The sequence below is a fragment of the Tiliqua scincoides genome, chromosome 2 (genome assembly GCF_035046505.1).
Source record: "Tiliqua scincoides isolate rTilSci1 chromosome 2, rTilSci1.hap2, whole genome shotgun sequence".
NCBI classification, from domain to species: domain Eukaryota; kingdom Metazoa; phylum Chordata; class Lepidosauria; order Squamata; family Scincidae; genus Tiliqua; species Tiliqua scincoides.
In genome coordinates, this window is record NC_089822.1 from 60217508 (window position 1) to 60240287 (window position 22780).

The following is a 22780-nucleotide window of genomic DNA, read 5'->3' on the forward strand; positions in this document are numbered from 1 at the left end:
CTCTTGAATAAGAAATAAAGAAGCCACATTATTTTTCATGACAGTACTTCAGATTACAAAATATACTTCAGATAAATTCCACTTATGACCTACGTCTCAGCTTCATTTTAAAAATCTTGATACATAACTATCTTTTGCCTTAAAGATTCTGAGAGCTGCAAGACAAGAGAGGACAATGAGACACCAAGAAGAGTCCAGTATTAGGGTTTTACTCTGCATGGGATACAACAGATGCTACTGTGCAGAGTCAACTGGAAAACTAAATTCTCTGGCTCAGGGAGGCATGATAGGATTAGGTACTGCTCTCAAAAGTCTAACACAGAAGTGCAAAAACCTATGTGGAAGTGGGTATTTGCCATGGATAACTGCACATCTGGATGCAAAACCCTTGGGGGTTTCCTTATCCATTAATTTTTTTTGGCCACAGAATATCCGCACTCATTTTCACTTTTTATTCCATGAGTTTATTTATTTATTTATACAGGTATTTATATACCGCCTTTCATGGTCATCAGATTTCTCCTCAGACTTTAATCCAAGGCGGTTTACATAGGCAGGCTGTTCTAAACCCCCATAGGGATTTTTACAATTGAATAGTTCTACTTTTTCATAGAGCTCCTCGTTCCAGCTGGATTCCTTCCCGGTCTGGCCTCTCTCTGGTCCTTCGCCTCCCACGCTCCACTTGACGGCAACTCCTCTCTGCCACCGAGGGTCAGCTCATCAGTATATCAGCGTGTCGTCTGTTCTCAGGTACTTCCGGTTGTTTCGAACTGGCAGCCTCAGATCTTCAGGCATACAAGGCGGCAGCTCTACCAACTGAGTTCCTATTCTTCCATGTGAGTTTTGAACATATGGTTGAAAAACTCACATGGTTTTTGATATCTGGGTTTCAAGTCCTCCATGAAGATGAGACAATGCCATAAACTGACTCCTGGCAGTTCTCCTTTGCCATAGCTCATTCTCTCCTTGTTTTTGGCTTTAAAGAGCAGCTATCTCCTTCCCCTGGCTTATGGCAAGTAGGAGACAAAGGCTTGAAAACAGCATGTGCCTGAACTGTGCCCAAACCTCAGGATCTGTTGACTGGCTCATAACAGGGGAAAACTGTATTCCAGCTTTTCCAGTTATTTCTGCCAGCAGTGAGGGGGTATTCTTTCCATCCGAGGAACACTTCACAGGACAAGGAGGAGTTGAGAATCTTTACAGACATTTGACGGGAAGGGGATATCCACATGGCTCTGTACCAAAACGTGGAACAGTTCCACTACGTTTCAGAGAAGCTCAAGGACATGGGCTATCAGAAAAAAACTGACACAAGCAGGAGCAAAGCTACAGAGCTACAAAAACTGATGCAGGCAACAGCCAATCTGGGTGCTTCAAGACAAACATGCCTTTCTTCAATATCCTTGCCCAGTTCCTCTGTGTGGACTGTGGGATGGAGGCATTCTGCCAGAGTGGTTCAGAGTGGTACAGCAGAACTGTGCAGCCATGCTGAAGATACAGGGAAAGAACCAGGCAGTGAGGAAGAAGTGGCCAAACCCGGCTCCTCTAGACCCAGATGGTTCAGAGTGGTACAGCAGAAGTGTGCAGCCATGCTGAAGATACAGGGAAAGAAATAATAAATAATAATAATAACACGTATTTATATACCGCCTTTCTTGGTCTTTATTCAAGACTTTATTCAAGGCGGTTTACATAGGCAGGCTTTATTAAATCCCTATTAAATAGGGATTTTTACAATTTAAAAGAAGGTTCTTTCTTTCAAGAACGATTACATTCAAGGTGTTTCGTTCCGATCTGGCTTCACATTCTGGCCTCCATCCTCCCACGCTCAGAGCAGATGGAATTGCTCGGCTTCAGCTTGTCAGCTGTTCCAAGGTCGCACGGTGCCGGTGGCCTCGAACTGGCGACCTTGTGGATGTTATTTTCAGGCAGACGGAGGCTCTACCCTCTAGACCAGACCTCCTGCCCAAAGCAAAGCTACAGAGCTACAAACTGATGCAGGCAACAGCCATTCTGGGTGCTTCAAGACAAACATGCCTTTCTTCAATATCCTTGCCCAGTTCCTCTGCGTGGACTGTGGGATGGAGGCATTCTGCCAGAGTGGTTCAGAGTGGTACAGCAGAAGTGTGCAGCCATGCTGAAGATACAGGGAAAGAACCAGGCAGTGAGGAAGAAGTGGCCAAACCTGGCTCCTCTAGACCCAGATGGTTCAGAGTGGTACAGCAGAAGTGTGCAGCCATGCTGAAGATAGAGGGAAAGAACCAGGCAGTGAGGAAGAAGTGGCCAAACCTGGCTCCTCTTGACCCAGAGGAGTTTCTCTTCCCACAGTCAGGGCCCTCAACATCAGACAACTTGTCCCAAGCCTTGGGAGATGCAATGGCTTAAACAGCAGCAGGCTGTGTGCAACAGACAACTGCAGAACCAGGTGGGGAATACTTTTGAAAGTTGGAGGCATGACTAATTCCACTCTTGATATCTTTCCTGCTTTCACCATTGACCTCAATAAAGATCTGACAAGTTTCAACATTAAACTCAGGCTCACTTTTACGGAAGTATAAAATGCAGAAAGAGCAGTTTCCCCCCTTTCCTCCCTTTGCACATGTGTCTTCCCCCTATTCACCACTGAAAATGGCCTCTGTCTTATTGTAGCCCCCATAACTTTAAATATGCAGTAAACACACATTGGCTGGTTGAGCACTGTTCTGATTGCATTGCGCCTAATCAAATGCTTTCTCTCCTTGGCTTTGGTCGGTTGCCTTTGGTGGACACAATCAATTGGCAGTGTGGACAATTAGTATATGGGTGGCCCGTATCAGAGGCAAGCTAGGGCACCAACAATTTTGAAAAGGAAAGATCAGCATGATACTAGCTGTTGTATTATAAAAAAATTTCAAGGGGAGGAAATATGGAAAAATCAGTAGTACTGAAATAAATCCTGACCCACTGTAGAAGAGCAGCTGGAATTGATTTCTTTGGCAACTCTACAGAACTATGCAGGTGGCTCTGTGAACACAAACAGGGCCTTTAGATAAGCTCCCCCAAGCCCTGCCGAGTCTCTGTGCCATATTAAGCTGCTTTGGAAACTGGCTTGCAGTATAAAGTGCTGCTTGAGTTTGGCATTTGTTCTGTAGAGTAATCAAGTGCATATACAAGCTGTTGAACAAGCCTAAAGTTGCTTATGCTCAAATGGGCAAATGTGGAAGGACACTTGACCCAATTTGTAGGCTTTTTGAGCTCACAAACACGACGAAGCAAGCAGTTGGATTCAGGCAGTACTGAGCCCGAGCTTGCCCAAACTCTGGGGTTTACTGGCAGCAAAGACAACCAAGATCTGGAACTATGATTTGAAGATGGCTTGCAAATCACAGTTTATACCAACTACAGGGTGTGTCAAAAAAAGTACACACATTTTAATGACGTTTAATTCATACATACTTCATTGTAGAAAACCTGTGACACTCAGACTTCTAAGGGAAGCAGTTGGAAGATATGCACAGAATCATTCCTGCACACACCTTAGTGAACGTCTACAGTTTCTTTAGTCCATGATGTCAGTGGTGTATAAATGCCAATGGGAACATTTCAAGCACTTGGTTTAATTCATTAACTAAGGGTGCAATCCTAAACCCTTATGTCAGTGCTTTCCAGCACTGGCATAGCAGTGCCAATGGGACATGTGCTGTATGCTGCAGTTGGGTCACGGAAGTCTCCTCACGGAAGTCTCCTCAAAGTAAGGCAATGTTTGTTCCCTTACCTGAGAACTGCATTGCCCTTATGTCAGTGCTTTCCAGCACTGACATAAGGGGTTAGGACTGTACCTTAAGTCAAGCAATTGCTTCTGTGTACACCAGGGTTCAGCAACCTTTTTGTTAAAAGGAGCTGGACATTCCGCAACTTTTAATCCAGCCCTCAGACTTTCAGCTGCTGAGGTGTTACTGATGAAACAGCATTTCACATGAAAACTGGGCCCTCCCATATCTTGAAATATGATCAAGATTTGCATATTCTCTCTTCTGTCATTTGCAGTTAATGAGAACAAAAGTGCTGATTTCTAGCCATTAGCTGCTTAATGATGTCACTTTCTGGTTATTGACATCACTTCCAGCCTTCAGCAGGCGTCCTGAATGCTAACTTCGGCCCTCAGAATGAAATGAGTTGGACACTCCTGCTCTAGAAGGAGAAATAGCCAAGACAAGTCTGGTTCCTAGAACACTTGCGTAAGTTTAGGATCTGAAAATTGTTTATGCATTCTATGGTATTTTGTGGTAATTTTAGTTATTTTTATATTTTAAGCCATTTCTGCCCAATGTTGCATATACACAACAGGGACCAAATGTGTACACCTGTGTACCAAGCGATTAACACTGTACTGTAACAATCACTGCAATATCTGCTGATACTAATGTCCTTTTGAACTGCTTACCTCTATCATGGTAGTTAACAGTGGGACAGCAGAAACGGACTCTCACTGCCCTTATGGTAGTTAAAAACTGATATTGCAGAATTGGCATGGTAAGTGACTCCCTACTATTAGTCAATCGACTGAAGATCTCATACTCTTGCTTCTATACTTGATTTTTAAATGCTCCATTTTTATCCATCCTGCTTCACATAGCTACAAATTTGTCAAGGTCGCATTGACATTTAATAGGCTGTTTCCACATAGAGTGTTTCATGGCCCTATGATGAGGGTGGTAAGAGCTACTAAAGAGGTAAGACTGTTCCCAAAGTTGCAGTGACCTCTGGCACGCATAGGACAACCACAATAAAGTTTTCCACCTCCATGGTGGAGAGGAATACTGAGTTGGGAGTTCCATGGTTAGATAAGCATCAGTTTCATTCTGGCTCTGGACAATCTGACACTTGATGGCAAAGGCACAGTAAGTACCTTGCACCAGGTGCCAAACATGCTGCTGGCTCACATCCCAGCTTGAATCTGGAAAAAGGGATTAGTTATGTCCCCTGAAGTTATGATGGGACTTGGAGCGGGGGTTGGCCAAGATTCGTAGGATAACTGAAAACACCTCAGTTACATTCACTCAGGGTTTCTAAGAGGTTTTGATATAATCACTTCAAATGTGAATAATTCTCCAGCCTCAAATTTGCCATATGCACAGAGCAACAGTGGATGTACTACCCCAGACTCTCTTAGAGAAAACTACAGTCAGTTCTCATTATCCACTAGGATTAGATTCCTGGAAAACCAAGTAGATAATGAATTAGCAGATACTGACTCATTGAGCCTATGGGAAAAATGGATTTAGGTTCCAGGAGACCCTCTTCACCATACACTCTTAAGAACCTGAATCTTAACTTGAAGTCTATGGGGCTGGTGATGGTAAGGGCTCATCAACATCTCCAACATCTGATGCTTCCTCTTCCATGCTGGCTATCCCTCAATTCACTGAAGATTGCTGGCCCAACAAGGAGGCCTCAGAGTTCAGCAGTGGGGAAAGAATTGCTTCCAACTGTCTCTTGGCTCCTTTCCTAGGCTTGTCCCACCCCCAGAGCAGCCTTCAGATAGCCCTCTCGTCACCAGGACTGTGAAATTTCAGCTGGACTCCCTGAGATGGTGCACAAGATGGAAGTGGACACAAATGAATTCAAAGATTCTCCACGGGCCAATACTAATGCCCATTTGATGAAGAAAACTGACTCAATCCAGACAACTTTCTAAAAAAATGAGCAGTATAATTGACTGGATGCAGTACCACAACCCCACCCATTGGCCATATATTGTATAGGCCTATCTTCCTCTCCTCCCCCCCACCCCGCACAGTGCAGGTGCTGCCTTTTGCTCCTGAGGAGGTCACTGTCTCTTCTCCTCTTTCTGCAACCTCTCTAGCATGCACCTGCCTGCTCATAGCTGGGCTGAGCCCCTGCCTCCACTGTAAATGCACTGACACTGTATTTGCAGATAAGAACAGTCACAGATAAGGAGAATAGAAGGCAATTTGGCCCTCGCAGATAAATGAATTCGCATATAAAGAGAACTGATTGTACATTATCTGAACTCATTTCAGTCTGGTTTATGGGACAGAACTTTCCTTGATAGTACTAGCAGATTACCTATCCTGGAAGAGAGAAAAGCAGATACCTGTTTATCTTCTGAATTTATCAGCAGATTTTAATACTATTGACCATGATATCCTTCTGCATTGCCTGTTTTGGTTAGAAGTTAAGACATAGTGAGGCACAGTTTTGGCTCTTACATGACAGGAAGGATGCTTTACTGTTAATGTTCTGTCCTTTTCTATTCACAAATCAAGGGGTGAAAACAACTAGGAGGATGCAGAATGCATTTAAGTAGCGTTGGCATATTGGCAACACCTATTACACAGGTCTGCAACCAAAAAGCTGTTTTCATAATTTTATCTGATTCTTATGTTTTTTGGTGTGCTGAATTCGAAAATGACCACCGTTTTTTTCCTGGGATGTCAGGTTTTTTCACAATTGAAATGTGCCTTGGTCAAACAGGTAGCTGGAAATCGCTAAATTTCAAATTCATCATACTTGGGGGGAAAAAAACTGAACATGGAAAAACAAATTTATTTTCACTGCTAGTGCTCCCAAAAACATGAAAATACATGTTTATTGGTCCTGATGGTGATCACTGCATTGTTCAGTGTGCTTGCTAAGGCATGCCCGGACATGTTCTTTCCTCCACAATCTTGTATTTCATTTTAGTCGTCATCCTGCTATTGTCTGTGTGGTTCAAAATTAGTGCAATGCCTCCACGAAAGTGTGTAAATTCGCCTGACAGTTTTTGTTTTGATATGTGGAGAGTTCATGGTGAAAAAGCTGCAGTTGAATATTACGGATTTTGTTAAGAAAGTTTATTTCGTTTATTTTAAATTAAAACTTGGTGACCAAGATAAAGTTTGGGCTCCTCATAAAGTATGTAAGCGGTGTGTCGAAAATCTTCGTAAATGGTCAAAAGGCAAGATAAAAGCTTTTCGATTTGGAATTCCTATGATGTGGCATGAGCCAAAGAATCATAGTGATGATTGTTATTTCTGTTCCTGTGATGTGAAGGGGTACAATTCAAAGTGGAAGTGCACCATGATGTATCCCAATCTTCCTTCTGCTATTCGTCCCATTCCCCATGGTCCAGACATCCCTGTGCCCGACCCTCCTACAAACCTGGATGAAGTCAATTGTCCTGACGAGAATGGAACTGTACCTCAGCCTGAAGATGGATCAAGTTCTTCAGATGTTGAAGCTGACAATTCAAAACTTTTCTCGCAAGAGGAACTCAATGATTTGGTGAGAGACCTAGATCTACCTAAGCAATCTGCTGAATTACTTGGTTCTAGACTTAAAAGCAAAAATTTGTTGATGGAAGGTACATCTTTTGCATGGTACAGACATCGGGAAAAAGACTTTCTGTCTTACTTTTTTCATGAGGGCAATTTGGTGTTTTGCTCTGATTTAGAGGGGTTGATGGCTCAGTTCCACATTCAGTATGATTCTTCTGAATGGAGGCTTTTCATTGACTCTTCCAAAAGAAGCTTAAAAGCAGTTTTACTTTACAATGGTGGCCGTTATGCGTCCATTCCTGTTGCTCATTCGGTGTACTTGAAGGAGACTTATGAGAACTTGGAGGTGGTACTCAAGAAAGTGGGTTAACAAAACCAAAACTGGTTGGTATGTGGGGATTTAAAAGTATTGTGTATGCTGCTGGGACAACAGGCTGGCTACACCAAATACCCTTGTTTTCTATGTTTATGGGACAGTAGAGACTGACAAAATCACTGGAAGCAAAAAAATTGGCCACCAAGAAGTCTAGTTGTTGGTGAAAAGAATGTTCTCAGAGATACATTGGTACCCCCTGAGGTTTTATTACCACCACTCCATATAAAATTAGGATTAATGAAGCAATTTGTTAAGGCACTTCCCAAAGATAGCGAATGCTTCAAGTACTTAGGATCCAAGTTTCCAGGTTTAACGGAGGCAAAACTGAAAGAGGGGGTTTTTGTTGGCCCGGATATTAGAAAACTCATATCCGACAAAGACTTCATCAGTTCAATGACTCCAACTCAAAAAGAAGCGTGGGTTGCCTTTACTGTGGTCATAAATAACTTTTTGGGAAACCAAAAGGACCCAAATTACAAGGAAATGGTGGAAACAATGTTGAAAGTGTTCCACAAGCTTGGTTGCTCCATGAGCTTAAAAGTCCATATTCTCAACTCACACCTTGACTATTTTCCTGAACATTTGGGAGCAGTGAGTGAAGAGCAGGGAGAACGTTTCCATCAAGATATAAAAGAAATGGAAAGAAGGTATCAAGGGAAATGGAGTGTAACGATGATGGCTGACTACTGCTAGATGTTGTATAGGGATCTTCCGGAAGCCACCTACAAGAGGAAAAGCTCAAAAAGAAGTTTAGAGTTTAAAAAAAGACAATTTCACAAGCAATCTACTTGAGTGTGGTGTTAATTTTGTTGTCACCTGTGCAAATGAGTTAATATTTTTCATGTAAATAAAATATTTGCGCTGATTTTTTAAAATGATGACCACCCGTTTGTTCGAAAACCTGATGTCCCAGGACAAAACTGCTATCATTTTTGGTTTCAGCACACCAAAAAACGTAAGAATCAGTCAACAAAACCAAAACAGCTGTCCAAATTTTTTTTTTTTGCAGACCTGTGTTATCTTATTCCTTTTCCTTAAATTCTGGTGAGGTACCTGGAGTCAATGACTGCAGACGGAGGCCAGTAAGCTAAAGTTTATCCACACAAAATAAATCAGTAGTAGTTGGGTGAAGTTAGGAGTCTTGCTTGATCTTGATGAGGCCAGCACCTTTTCATGAAGCAAGTCTGCAGCTTGGTTATATTCATGGACCTCATATTACTATAGTAAAGCTGACCAGTATTCAATTAGATGGTACTCCTGAAGATGTGGCATCAAAGTAGCTCCTGGCTACCATGAGGCCAAGGAGGTGCTGGATGTACTTGGATTGGCAGCAGCCTGGCAGCTTTGGCTCCAAGTCTGCATTCTGGTGGAGGGCTATTGCAGGCAGCAGACCCTCACTGACATCCAGGACTACAGAGCAGGCTTTGTGGAAGCTCTCATACTTGGATAGGTAGTTGGAAGAGGGAGTGGCCTTGTAAGGCAGCATGCTTCAAATAAAACACCAGCAGCGGGTCAAAGGTAGCAAGTTCACACCCATGCAGCTATGGCTTGCAATAGCTCTGAGCAACTCCAGCGACCCAAGCAATGTCGACAGTGTCTTGTCCAATGCTCCACTACTCCAGACCCTCCACTACTAGCTGTTTCACATCTGTGATACAGCAGTGGTTGCGATGGAGAGGCTGACCTTGCTTTGCGCAAAGTTTGTTATAGGCCTTGAGCTACTGCAAGATCTTCATTCATTCATACAAATTCAATTTCTAATATATTCATTTATGTAAATTTATTCAAATTTTAAATGTAAAATAATTTTTCCCCCCAACACAGTGTCAGAGAGCTGATGTGGCCCTCCTTCCAAAATGTTTGGACAGCCCTGGTCTAGAGTGTAGCAGTCCAGATAATGAGCCGGTTGGTTCCAAGAACAATATTACCCATATTCTCAAGAATGTGCAGTTTGCCAGGTGCTTCTCAAGTCAGATGCCCTCAACTTACATCCTGACTATGGGTAGAAACATACCCTCCAATATATGATGCTGATAATCAGTATTTATATACTGCCTTTCTTGGTCATCAAATTTCTTCTCAGACTTTAATACAAGGTGGTTTACATAAACAGGGTTTTCTAAATCCCTGTAGGGATTTTACAATACAACAGTTCTAATCTTTCATTGAACAACTTCATTCCAGCTGGATTCCTTCTCGGTCTGGCCTCCCTCTGGCTGCTTTGCCTCCTGCACTGGCTGACAGCAACTTCTCTCTCACTAAGGGTCCACTCATCAGTGTATCGGCAGCTACTGGATACTTCCAATTGTTTTGAACTGGTGTCCCCAGATCTTCAGGTATACAAGGTGGCAGCTCTAGCACTTGAGCCAGACTCTTATCTTGATCTTAAAAACTCATCTTATGGGTAGACCATGATCCAGGTGTCTCTCCTGTCCAACGTGCAGTAGGCAAGAATGAGGCTGAGGTCCTTCTCATTGGTAGTGCTGACTCTATGGAACACAATATTCAGAGAGCAACAGAAAAGCTCCCACAGCCATTTAGATTGACAGTTCTTCTTGGGCATCTGCAGGGCCAGGAGAAATGCTCTGTATGATTGTCTGGCATCTGACTTTAAAACATACCTGTACAATGGAATTCTTCCTTGCTGTTGCTATTTTAATTCCTGTAAATAAGAGTATTTTTTAAAACTGTAAGCTATTTTAGGATCTAGGCCAGAGATTTTCAACCACTGCGCTGTGGCACACTGGTATGCTGCGAATAGTCTGCAGGAGCCTGGGGGAGGTTTATTTATTAGTATGGCCACTGGAGGATGTGAGCCCCCCCATAGAAAGCACAGTGCGCCTTGTGAGCCTTGATGGTGTACCTTAATAATTTTTAGTGCCTTGACAGTGTACCTTGAGATGAAAATGGTTGAGAATTGCTGGTCTAGGGTGGGAGGAATGTGAAAATAAAAATTATGTTTCCTGTCAAGCCCCAAAGCAAGCAAAAATCATACTGCTGTAAAACATAAGACAAGACATTATGCAATTAGACAATTTCTAGCTCAACTTATTATGGTTAAAGAAATAAGAGTTTCCTAACTGCAAAATAACATCACACTAACTTCATCAAGAGTATGGACAAAATAGCCAAGTTTGTGAATAACAAAATTAGCCTCCTTGGGATTTTTATCCTGACTAAGAACATCTAGAGAGATGTTGCCAAATGCAAGGAATCAATAAAATGGCAGGTGAAATTCAAAGTGTTGGCAGAGACTGCCCAGGAAAACAAGCAGAGATAGGTAGTTCACTGAACTGCAGCAGCAGCAGAACACAAACTCAATTTCAGGAAGAAATTAGGTACTACTGAAGATAAAATGGTCAGTATGACAACCATCATGTTAATAGTTAGTATGATTACTTAATAAGTACAGTGGACCCATGCTTTATGACTCGCTCAGCATACAAGCTAATCGTTTTACAATGGATTGTCCATAATAAAATAAGATTCACTGTACAACAAGTATGAACTTTGTGATGAGCCAACATCGCCAACAGGACCACATGGGTGACCAGGCATGATAGATAAGCCTGGGATGCCCAAATCCTGGCAGCCATTCGTGGACCTCAGTGACCTCCAATCTAGCCGGCAGGGAGCCCCCACAGGCTACAATCAGAGGGCCTCTGGCGACTTGCTGGAGTCCCACAATGGTCCGACGCAACTGCTCTCAGTGTGAGGGTAACCTCTTGCATTAGCTGCAAGGTCAGGGCTCCCTCCACTGCTTGCTGTTTCACATTTGTGATGCAGCAGCGGTAGGGAAGGAAAGGCTGGTCTTGCTTTGTGCAAGGTCTTTTATAGGTCTTGAGCTAATGCAAGACCTTCATTCATTCATACAAGTTCCATCCCTAACATATTCACTTATGTAAATTTATTCAAATTTTAGATGTAAATTAAATCCTTTTTCCCAGCTCCCAACACAGTAACAGTGAGATGATGTGGCCATCCTGCCAAAAAGTTTGGACACCCTAATTCAATAAGCCCATCAGCAATGCAAATGCAAGCATTTTAGGTAGCATTTAAGCCAAAAGCAGCATTTGTAACATCTTAGCCATGTGTAATTTTATCTTTCATTTTAAATATCTAGGTAAAAAAGTAACTCCATCAGCATTCAAAAGTTTTGTTTACTTTTTAAAAGTTTAACATGTTTTAATATTTAGTATTCTGCAAGGTGTCTCAAAAAAAGTTAAAATTTCACATTTTAATGAAATCTAATTCATATATACTTCATTGGTGAAAACCTGCCAAGCTTGAACATTTAAGGCAGCAGTTTTCAAACTGGAAACTGCTGTGCCCTGCAAACAGCCTCCCTAGTGTGACTGGAGCTTACTGGTCCACCGGGGAGGTTTCCATTATCACCGCCACATCTTCCAAGAAATTCTGGAGCAGCGCCTGTTGGGTCAGCAGAACATGGAAGAGACAGGGCAGAGTGAACACGGGGGGGGGGGTGAGTGGCAACAACAATGGAAGTCCCCCATGGAACAGTAAACTCTGTTCATGCAGGGGAGGGTGCCGGATCCGGCCCTCAGACCAATTTGGAGTGCCCTGATTTAAGGGAAGCAATTGAAGAGATATGCGCACACATTGATGGATGTCTGCAGATCCTTTAGTCAATTTTGTCAGCAGTGTATAAACATAAATGGGGAACATTTTGAGCACTTGTTCTAATTAGCTGGGTTAGGTAACTGCTTCTTTGCAGTTAACTAACCCACGCAGCATATGTTACCTATCACATGCAGTTACCTAACCCATGCAGCATATGTTACCTATCACATGCAGCATATGTGAGAATTATAGCATCATACGTTTTATGTATGTTATAGCATCATATGTTATACAATTGTATGTAAAATTTATTTTAATAAATTTGACACTATAAAGTATGTGTACATTTTCTTGAAATGTCCTCTATATGAAATACAGAACTATTATCTCCATTGTAAAAATCCCCTTTTAAATAGAAAGCTTAGTCCTGTGGTGAAAATTTCAACTTCCGAATTCCTAGAACAAATTACAAAAAACAATGTATTATTGGGCTCATATTACAATATTTTCACCAAACAATGGGACTTCTGGAACAAATTCATATCAAAGTAGGAGTCCACTGTGATTAACTATATCCTGCTTTTCATCCTAAGACAAAGTAGTTAACACACCTCATATAAATATAATTTAAAAGAGACTAAAATACAGTACTACCACCTCACCCTGTAGATCCAAGTGTCTCCAAGAATAAAATCTTAACCCTATTTTGAGACAGTTAAAGCGGTAGCCGTTGTTCAAATCTATGCAATGACCACATTCACAACACAGTTCCGGTCACTTCATCTCAAAAAGGAGACTGCAGAGCTGGAAAAATGTATGAACACATCAAGGAGCTGAGGTACAAGGCCAGACTACAGCACATGGCACATTTTTCATTAAATTTACGTCTCCCTTTAATCTTTGAGTTTTAAGCTTATGAACAGAACGTAAAGATGAAAACCTCTCACTCCCTCCCAACACTAGAATTTGAGGGAATTTCCTAAATCAGCAGTTCTCAAACTTTCCAGTCTCTGGAGCCCTTTACACTCCTAAAAGGAGTCTCAGGGAACCCCAATGCTCTACAAAGCACACATTGAGAAATGCTACTGCATCAAAATTTTAAAATTTGAGAAATCTGGAAATATACAATTCATTTAATTTTAATCATAATACATTATGCATAATGATAACATGTTATCACAATACATAAAACACTGAAAGTGTATTTTTATAATAAACATTTTACATAAAATTTTAAAATGTTGTCTGGTCCCGGACTCACCCGTAGCACATGAAGAAATTTCTTGGCACTTGTTGGGTTGGGGCCACAGCTCCTGCCAAAAGAAGACAGGCCAGGATAGCCATGTAGAGGACAGTGGCAAGTGTCTTTCAGGGCCCATTCTCAAGACCTCTCGGAGCTCCAGCATACACACGGTGCAGCACTGAGCTCAATCCCAAACACTTATGAAGACCCGAAAGAGGAGGGGAACAAGGAAGGAGAAGCATGAACAGGGGAGGTGGGAGGGATGAAAGCAAACTGGATAAGAGGCAGATGGCAGGAACATACAGTATTCCCTCGGAGCCCCTGAAGGGGAACCTCAGGGCTCCGAGGAGCACATCGAGAAATACTGCCCTAAATTAACTAGCTCTCTATTCAAAGTAGACAGAATAAACCACTTTTGCAAGATACACATTGTGTGAATTCAGAACACGAAGGAGAGCCACTAGATTTATGACAAATGGAGGCACAAGACAAATTCATGGAGAATGCCTATCAATGGCTATCAGGCAGAATAACTAATGCAGATACTTGCCTATAAGTCAATCAAACAGATAAGTTAAGGGCAGGTTTTGAGCAAAAATTGTAGAATGCTGTGAACCTTGGATAAGTCGGGGATTAAACTTAGGGGGGTGTCTGACTATAGTATTGATTGATTTGACCCAAGGCCAGATTTTGAAAAATAACCTACCAGTAATTGTTAATTAAGAGCTGTACAGTCTCTAATTTATTAAAAATATAGTACATGATCATAAAATACATTTTTACTCTAACTTCTTAAATTCTGATCTTCACAACCTTTTCGTAAATGCTATCAGAGTAAATGCACTGTAAACATACCAATAAAACAGTGCAGTATTCACTTCAGACCTCTTTCTTATGCTATTTGAATGAAACGAGACACAGCTCTTCACCCTATCAGCTTAAACAGGAAACAGCCATTTGCTCTTTCTTGATAGATGTCTAGGATGTAGTTGGTACCAGGTTCTTTTATTACCACCCCTTCAGATTACGTCACTTTCTTATGTTTTAACACAATGACAACAACGTATGAGAATGTTACACATTCCCTTCCACCACAAACTGACTATTTCCATTTAAAAATACCACCATAATGAGACTGATTTCTCAGACTAAATCCGAGGGCACATGTAGAAGGGTAGTCTTCTCCTCAACTTGCAACATGTTCAACATATTAAACAAACTTTAAGGGCACATATACTTCCGATTAAATTAGAACAAAACATTTTCACCTGCCTATCCATCCACAAAGAAACTATCAAGGCTGCTTACTGAGAATTAAGAACAGCACTGCCTAAGACAGAATAACAAAATCAAGCAGCAGATTCAGCCCAAACAGAAGACATGGGCAAAATGCCACTTGAAAAGACACAGATTCACAGTGCTTGCTTAAAAGCTAGAAATGACTAGCATGCCAAATTTCTCTGAGGAGGGAGTTCTGTTACAAAGGCAAACTGATTCTGACCTGATTTGGTCACTTTTCCCTAGTGCACACTTGGGAGGGTGTGCAGGCCCCAAGGAGCCCCAATTCCCCAGGAGCAGATCCTTTTGACCCAGAACAGGAATTGCTCCGAGGCAGTGTCTTCCAGTTACAAGCAAGCTTCATTGAATACAGATCTAAGCAAATGTTTATTAAAACCCAAAGCAGTAAGCTAAAATTTTTATTAAAGCTAAACTCCTCTGCTCACTCAACTACTCTCTCATTCACTTACTTACACCCAACAGTTTGCTGGCACACAGTTGTACAAGTCATTGCAGGGGACAGAAAGACATATGGTACATCATCCAAAGGAGGAGAACCTGGTACGTCTCCATCTTCTCTGGGGCTTGCTAAAAAATAAAGCCCCCTCCTTCCTCAAAGGTCTTCTTGTTGTGTGCAGGTTGGTCCCTCTGATCCTGCCCTGGTCTGTGCCTCTGGCCTCATCACACTGGTGCTCTGTAGCAGGGAGTCTTCTGGACTGGCCCAGACTGGATCTCCTCCACAGTATCACAAAGAAACATTGTCTCAACTCTTGCCCCATCCTATCTCCTAATCTTGTGTAAGAATGCTTGCAGTTGGGCTTGCAAGGAGTTTGCAACATAATCTCTCAAGACCTGCCAGTTCCTTCTTATCACTTCTTCAGTCCTCCCAGGGGTTTTCCTTGGTTCCTAAAGGATGGCTCTAGGGAGAACTGCCGGCTGGAAGTATCAAAACATACACCCACTCACACTGATAGAAGTGTAGAAAGACCTAAGTCAAGGTTAACAGAACTGCAACATGTTTTACAATCAGGCAGAGCTGTTTGCAAACCTATATTTTGGATGATTTCATCCCAGTCAAACAAAGGAGAAGATAGCAACTGTCTGTTCTCATTCAAGTCCTTCATCATTATTTGATACTTTCTTCAGTCTAACAGACTGCCCATAGGAAAATTAAAAAGGGACACCTGACACATTAAGTTCAGTACGCATTGATTAATAAAAATCTATGCATTATCTCAGGGGTTTCCAAACTTTTTGACAAGATGGCCATATCATCTCTCAGACACTGTCAGGAGCTGGGGAAAAAGGGATCAATTTACATTTAAAATGTGCATAAATTTGCATAAATGAATAAATTAAAGATGGAACTTCTATGAATGAATGCATGCCTCACAATATCTCAAGACCTATAAAAGGCCTTGCATAAACCAAGGTTGGCCTTTCCTTTACTACCGCTGCTGCTTCACAGCAAGCAGCAGAAAGAAAACTCGGCCCACAGCTTGTGCGAGAGATTGAACAGTTGTCCCCTGCGCTGATAACAGCTGTGTTGGGCCAGTGCGGGCTCCAGCACATCTCCAGTGGGCCAGAGGCTCATTGGAGACCAGGGACTCCCTGTGGGCCGGATTGGGGGTCCCCAAGGACTGCAAATGGCCCTCGGGCAGGGGTCTGGGCACCCCTGCATTATCTCAAATTATAAGTAGCCAGGCATGGGAGAGCAGCTCCGAACTGAAGCCTGGGGGTTGCCCTTCAAAATGATCTCAAATTATAAGTAGCCAGGCATGGGAGAGCAGCTCCGAACTGAAGCCTGGGGGTTGCCCTTCAAAATGATCTGACCAGCAGTTCCACAGCCTAGGCACTGCTACTGAAAAGGCCCTGTTCAAGTCTCAATTACATCAGCACAGGCAAGAGGAAAAGAATGCCCAAGGCTCTTTCATACTGTGTTATATGAACTGATCAAATTTTTTCCAACTATGCATTTCCACTCCATACTAACTCACAAAGTAGACTTGGACTAGAATACATGGCAGATGAGTCCAAGGCAAAAGGAAAGGGTTGAGACAAAAGGCACACTACCAAAACTTTGGAAGCCAAGATCAGACCCAAAGGGCTTCTACCCTATAAAATGAATAGATCTCGGAATCATTCTCTGGATGCACTCAAGGCTTGTAACTTAAAACAAAATGGACTAATGGAGGGTGGTAAACAGATAATTGTGAGAATGGAACTGTAGTAAATGTGTTTTGTGCAATATTTGAAAAAGACTTTAGCTAATTCTCCTGTCCGTATCTAACCTTTAATTTCTTATAACCATTCAAGTTCATCACTGAAAAGGCAGTAGGTTTTTCTTACATACATGGGTACAAAATTATTCATCTCAAGTCGCTATTCCTGGTTTTGTATGAGGGACAACAAGATAGAATTTGCAAATGGTAAGAGATACTCGACATTCCCAGTATCTGTGGGTTGCATTCCAGAATGCAACTCCCTGCGGATAGCAAAGCACACCAGTTTTCACATCTCGCTTGCAGGCAACTTGCCAGTTTAGGTCATATATATGTAAAGCAGGTAAAGTATATATATGTAAAGCAGGTAAAAATAATGGTCAATGGAACAGAGGCCAAACTGATTTGCAATCCTTTTATTTGTCAACATCTAAGCTAAGAAAGAACAAGGTGATCAGACAGAAACTAAAATGATTACTGGACTGGGGCACCTCCCTTATGAGGAAAGGCTACAGCATTTGGGGATCTTCAGTCTAGAAAAAAGGTACCTGAGGGGGGACATAATTGAGATATATGAAATTATGCAGAGGATGGATAGAGTAGATAGAGAGATGCTCTTTTCTTTCTCATACAACACCAGAACCAGGAAACAGCTACTAAAATTGAGTGTTGGGATTGTTAGGACAAAAGAAAATATTTCTTTACCCAGCATGTTTCCACAGGATATGGTGATGGCATCTCGCCTAGATGCCTTTAAAAGGGGATTTGACAAATTTTTGGAGGAAAAGTCCATCACGGGTTACAGGTCATGATGGGTATAAGCAATCTCCCAATTTTAGAGGAAGGCTACCTTAGAATGGCAGGTGCAAGGGAGGACACCAGGATGCAGGTCTCTTGTTTTCTTGTGAGCTCCCTAAGGCATTTGGTGGGCCACTGTGAGATACAGGAAGCTGGACTAGATGGGCCTATGGCCTGATGCAGCAGGACTCTTATGTACTTCATGATCTTGGGACAATTGCCATCTCTCAGCCTAAGGTACCTCAGAGGATGGCTGGAAGGACAAAATGAGCAAGAGATGAACTATTATCACATCCTGAGCTTCTTGGAGAACAAGATAAAAATAGGTAGATGAAGAATTTCAGTTGGTAACAATCAAGAAAAATCTTCAGGGCATGTTTAACCTAATAGCAAGCGTGCGTGACATAAAATTCGTGCAAGAGAAAAGAGTCTATGATACTGGTAATTTTCTAGTTAAATATGGTTTTGAGTTATGCACAAAATAGGTGTACTGTACTAGTGTCAAGCAAAATATCTGTATCAATACACAGAACATATTTTTCCATATTTCTTGTTAGGAGAGAAATTCAAGTCAATCCATGCTTTTTCTACAGCCTGTTCTGGAAAGATTTGGGTTTCGTTATTTGACAATGCGTGTTCCATTCTGGCACAAGTCATCAACAGTTGCCCTGAAAAGTTTAGGCATCCATAAAGAATCTCTTTTGACACATTACAGTTTAATAGCTTCTAAATCATTCCTTCTGAATACAAGTGGAGCCTATTTATCTGCGGCTTTCATATGTGTGGATCTGGCTCAGTGTGGGTTGAGCCAGACTTGACCCCAACTGAACCCTCTGAAGGCCTGTGGCAGCGTTCCAATTCACTCCAGAGAGCTTCAGAATGGCTGAAAAGGCCAAAAAAATGATACTTCCAGTATCCAAAGGGAAACCAGAAGCGCCATTTTTAATGCCTTATAAGCAGAAGCAGTCTAAAATGGTTTTATTTTTTCAAGGATGGCTGTATTATCCATAGGACAGAAAGCAGTACTATGTGTTTTCAGTCCAAATACTTTAATCAATTTTAAAGCATTTTCATCAACTGTAATCACTGTCATATAGGTGGTATATATTCGTAACATAAACAAGATAGCAACTTGAACCAACAGAATTACATAGCATTGAATTGCTATGGAAACTGGTTTTAAAGTGCAGGAAAACACACCAATATAGCAAGAACTATTGAACATTTGCTTACTCACAAGTAAACATGAACATGTAGCTCAGTTTCGCTTTTCATTGCGTTCAATACATTTGACAGCCTTGGAGGGAGGAGCTTACTTCTTGAGTGGTTTTGGGGCCACTCATTTGGTGACTCATTTTCACTTTCCATAGAGCTCCATACAATTTTCTTGGCAGCTTCTGAGCATGCCTGGAAGACTCTACAGCCAGTTAAAGCAACAGAGCTCCAAGGGAGTTAGAAGCTTAGAAACACAGAAGTACTCAGGATGATCCGCAGATGCCCAACAACCACTTTAATAAGTACATGTTTGTGTTATTTTGTTAGCTGAGCAGGATATCGTTTTGTTTTATAAGCCCAATTTTGCATTATAGCAGTATTATTTCATTTTTACCATTTTAGACTGCCCCTACTTATAAGGCATTAGGAGGCAGGGAAGCCCTCCAGGGCTTTAATGAGACTAAAACAGCAGATTTCGGTATCCACTGCTTTCTGTATCTGGAATGTCAGAATGGATGCCATGGCCCCATCTGTACTGGAGATTTCAAGCTTGCACCCTGTGATGTTAAGACATCTGAAGTTCACAGGACAGACTGTTTAAGAGTTGAGTAGGAAGCCCATAGCATGTTCTCCTTGCTCCTCCCCAGCATTCAGCAGTTGCATGGCATCACAACGTAATTGTAACACCGCCTCTAGACATTCAGCAGTTCCATCAGGATGTCATCACAGACTTCTGAATTGCTGAGTTCTGCAGATCTTTGAGGGAACAGTGCCCCTCCACCTCCTACTTCTGTCCACAACTCAGGCCAAGCACACAGTCCTTAGTTATTCTGAAGCAGAGTAGTTAACAGATCACATAATCCTGGGGAAGGAAGGGTGTTTTTGCTAGAGGTGATGCAATAGCAGCCCAACAATGATGAGAGAATACTTGGCTGTATTCAACTTTTGACACAAACACAGGACCACAGAGGCTAAGTGCAGGAATAGCAGTCCATTTCTCAAGTGAGTTTCAACTGGGCACGTTATGCCAGTCTCTATATCTGTGTTGGCTTCCAAACATCTTCCAGGTATTTCCTTTGTCCTACAAAACCCTAAATGCCTTGATCAAGCCACATCTAGTTTATTGCAAGGGCTCTATAAAGTGCCCTTAAAAGGTTTCTCAAAGTGTAGCAAAGAGCAGAATGCTGTCCTCAGGTTGATAGCGAGGGCCTCTCAATCAAAACATTAAGTTTGAACAGGCTCTGAGTAATTTGTTCCCTAGGTGCAAGAGTCCTCAAAAATAGTCACTGTGGCAGGGTTCCTTGCCCAACTCTGGCACTTGTTTCTTCCCTACTCCAGAGGGGAGTGAGTAAGTCTTAGGCCTAACTGTCCCTTGCACTGCCCAATTCCACATACACACACCCTCACCCACCCCGGATACATCAAGACTGTCCTGGATTCTACCAATAAATGTTTTCTTTGGTTTTATTTATTTATTTACAAATTTATACCCCGCTTTATCTCCCAAAGGGGCATTCAAAGCAGCTTCTAAAAACATAAAAACATAAACATTAAGATCCAATAAGCAACCTAAAAGTCTTATTAAAAACCAAGAAGAAAGTAGAAAACCAGCAGCAGACAATTAAAAAATACAAGACCATAAAACTAATCAGCATAAAAACCCTAAATATTTATCTTGGGTTATGACATTCTTGCGAGATCCAAGATGGCAGCATCTGGGAAAAGAACACCAGTAAGTTTGGGAACTGCTGTACTAGTGTATCACTACAACATACAGCAACCATTTTAGTATCAAAACAGATTTAGCCACAGGACGACATGTAGCGACACAGACTGCATCACGACATTTAAACAAATACCACTACCCCAAGTTTCTTTTTTCAATCAGAATCAGTTTCTCAAAGATTCCAAAGTTTCATTTTTATCTCCATAGACTTCAGAGAACTGAAGGTTTAAACAGACTAGAAATAAATAGAATGAAACAAGCTTATGTTAACTCACTGCTTGTTTTGGTGTATATAGTTCTAAACACAAATCAGTTTCTTTCACATGCTGCAGAATGTGGAAGAATCTGAAACAGGTGAATTTGAGACTTCAATATTCCTAACATAAAGCATAAAGAAATTCTACCACATTTTAGATCTTATGTAATTATTTGAAAGCATCTTGAGGGAGTAAAAACCAGCTAATGAAATAATTTTAACATCTCAAGACATTTCACTCATTCTGAAAGAATACATGTTCTTCCTCCCCCCCCATCTTCTCAAACCCTAATTTTCCCCACTGAAAATCTTGAAAAAATGCCTCAAAACAATCTCCCAATTTTCTTATTTTTTTCTGAGCCTTCAGATCACTACTAAGACTACAGTCTGAGCCTGTTCTAAAGTCTGTGTTAGACTAGCTTTTATTGACCAGTGCTGAAGTCTTTCACTGAATTTTAATCTTTGTTGAATTTCAGTTTACTGCTTTTTGTGCTTGAAATCTGGTTTTATCTGTACCATAGTTCACACTGCCACTTTGCCCAGATTTAAATAATGGAGCAATTATTAATTATTATTATTATTATTATTATTAAATTTATTAATTAAATAATATTAAAAGATTATTATCATTCATATTCATATTATTATAAGTGTATTATTACGCTTGGAAGAATTGACTGATGTTAAAAGAAATTTTTTAGCAAATTGGATTGAATGTGGGCTAATAAACTGGAGCTAAATCCTGGAGACACTCCTCGTCAGCAAGAAAGAAGATACTGGGATGGGTTAACAGCCTGATCTGGCTGGGTTGCATTCACCTTGAAGGATCAACCTCACAGCCTGGATAAGCTCCCAAACCTGACTTTGCTCCTGGATATACATATAGCAATTATGACCAGTCAAAGGCACTCCTACAGGAAGCCAGCTGGTCATGATGCAGACTATCTTGGGCAATACTTTAACATACCTTTTGTTGAACTTTTTATGGTTGAATTGGTTTATGGCTTCTCTTAGCTCACTATTCAGTATTTGCAGTTTGTTTTGATTGCCACTAGATTTTTGAGTCACCTTACTGGCCCTCTTCAGTGGGACTGAAAGGAAGTATGATGTTTTAAATAATGAATAAACTCTAGGAACCTTGTTTGGGATTTTCTTCGCTGTCCTGCTGAAGCAGGCCTTTGGAACTGCAACAGAAGGCATCTATCTCCGGACCAGATCAGACGGAAAGCTCTTCAACCTCTCCAGACTGAGAGCAAAGTCCAGCTGAAATGTCTGTGTGACTTCCTCTTTGCCGACGATGCAGCTGTCACTACCCACTCTGCCAAAGATTTCCAGCAGCTCATGGATCGTTTTAGCAAGGCCTGCCAAGATTTTGGACTGACAATCAGCCTGAAGAAAACACAGGTCATGGTTCAGGATGTGGACTCACCTCCCTGCATTGCAATCTCTGTGCACGAGCTGGAGATTATCCATGACTTTGTGTACCTTGGCTCAACAATCTCTGACACTCTTTCTCTCGATACCAAGTTAAACAAGCGCATCGGTAAAGCAGCTACCACGTTTTCCAGACTCACAAAGAGAGTCTGGTCCAACAAGAAGCTGACGGAACATACCAAGATCCAGGTCTACAGAGCTTGCGTTCTGAGTACACTTCTGTACTGCAGCGAGTCAAGGACTCTTCGCTCACAACAGGAGAGGAAACTGAACGCTTTCCACATGTGCTGCCTCCGATGGATCCTCGGCATCACCTGGCAGGACAAAGTTCCAAACAACACAGTCCTGGAATGAGCTGGAATCCCTAGCATGTATGCACTGCTGAAACAGAG

General features: G+C 41.7%; 1 protein-coding gene across 3 annotated transcripts in view; it reads right to left on the reverse strand.

Annotated features, from left to right (window-relative positions):
• SPIN1 (spindlin 1) overlaps positions 1-22780 on the reverse strand; it is a 61286-nt gene that overhangs the window by 19156 nt on the left and 19350 nt on the right. Inside the window, exon 1 of one of the 3 annotated variants that reach the window (XM_066616389.1) lies at positions 13478-13503. The exons of the other annotated variants lie outside the window; for them this stretch is intronic. The gene's annotated coding sequence lies outside the window, so the exon portion shown is untranslated. Of the gene's footprint in view, positions 1-13477; positions 13504-22780 lie in introns of those variants that run through there. 3 annotated transcript variants of the gene reach the window in all.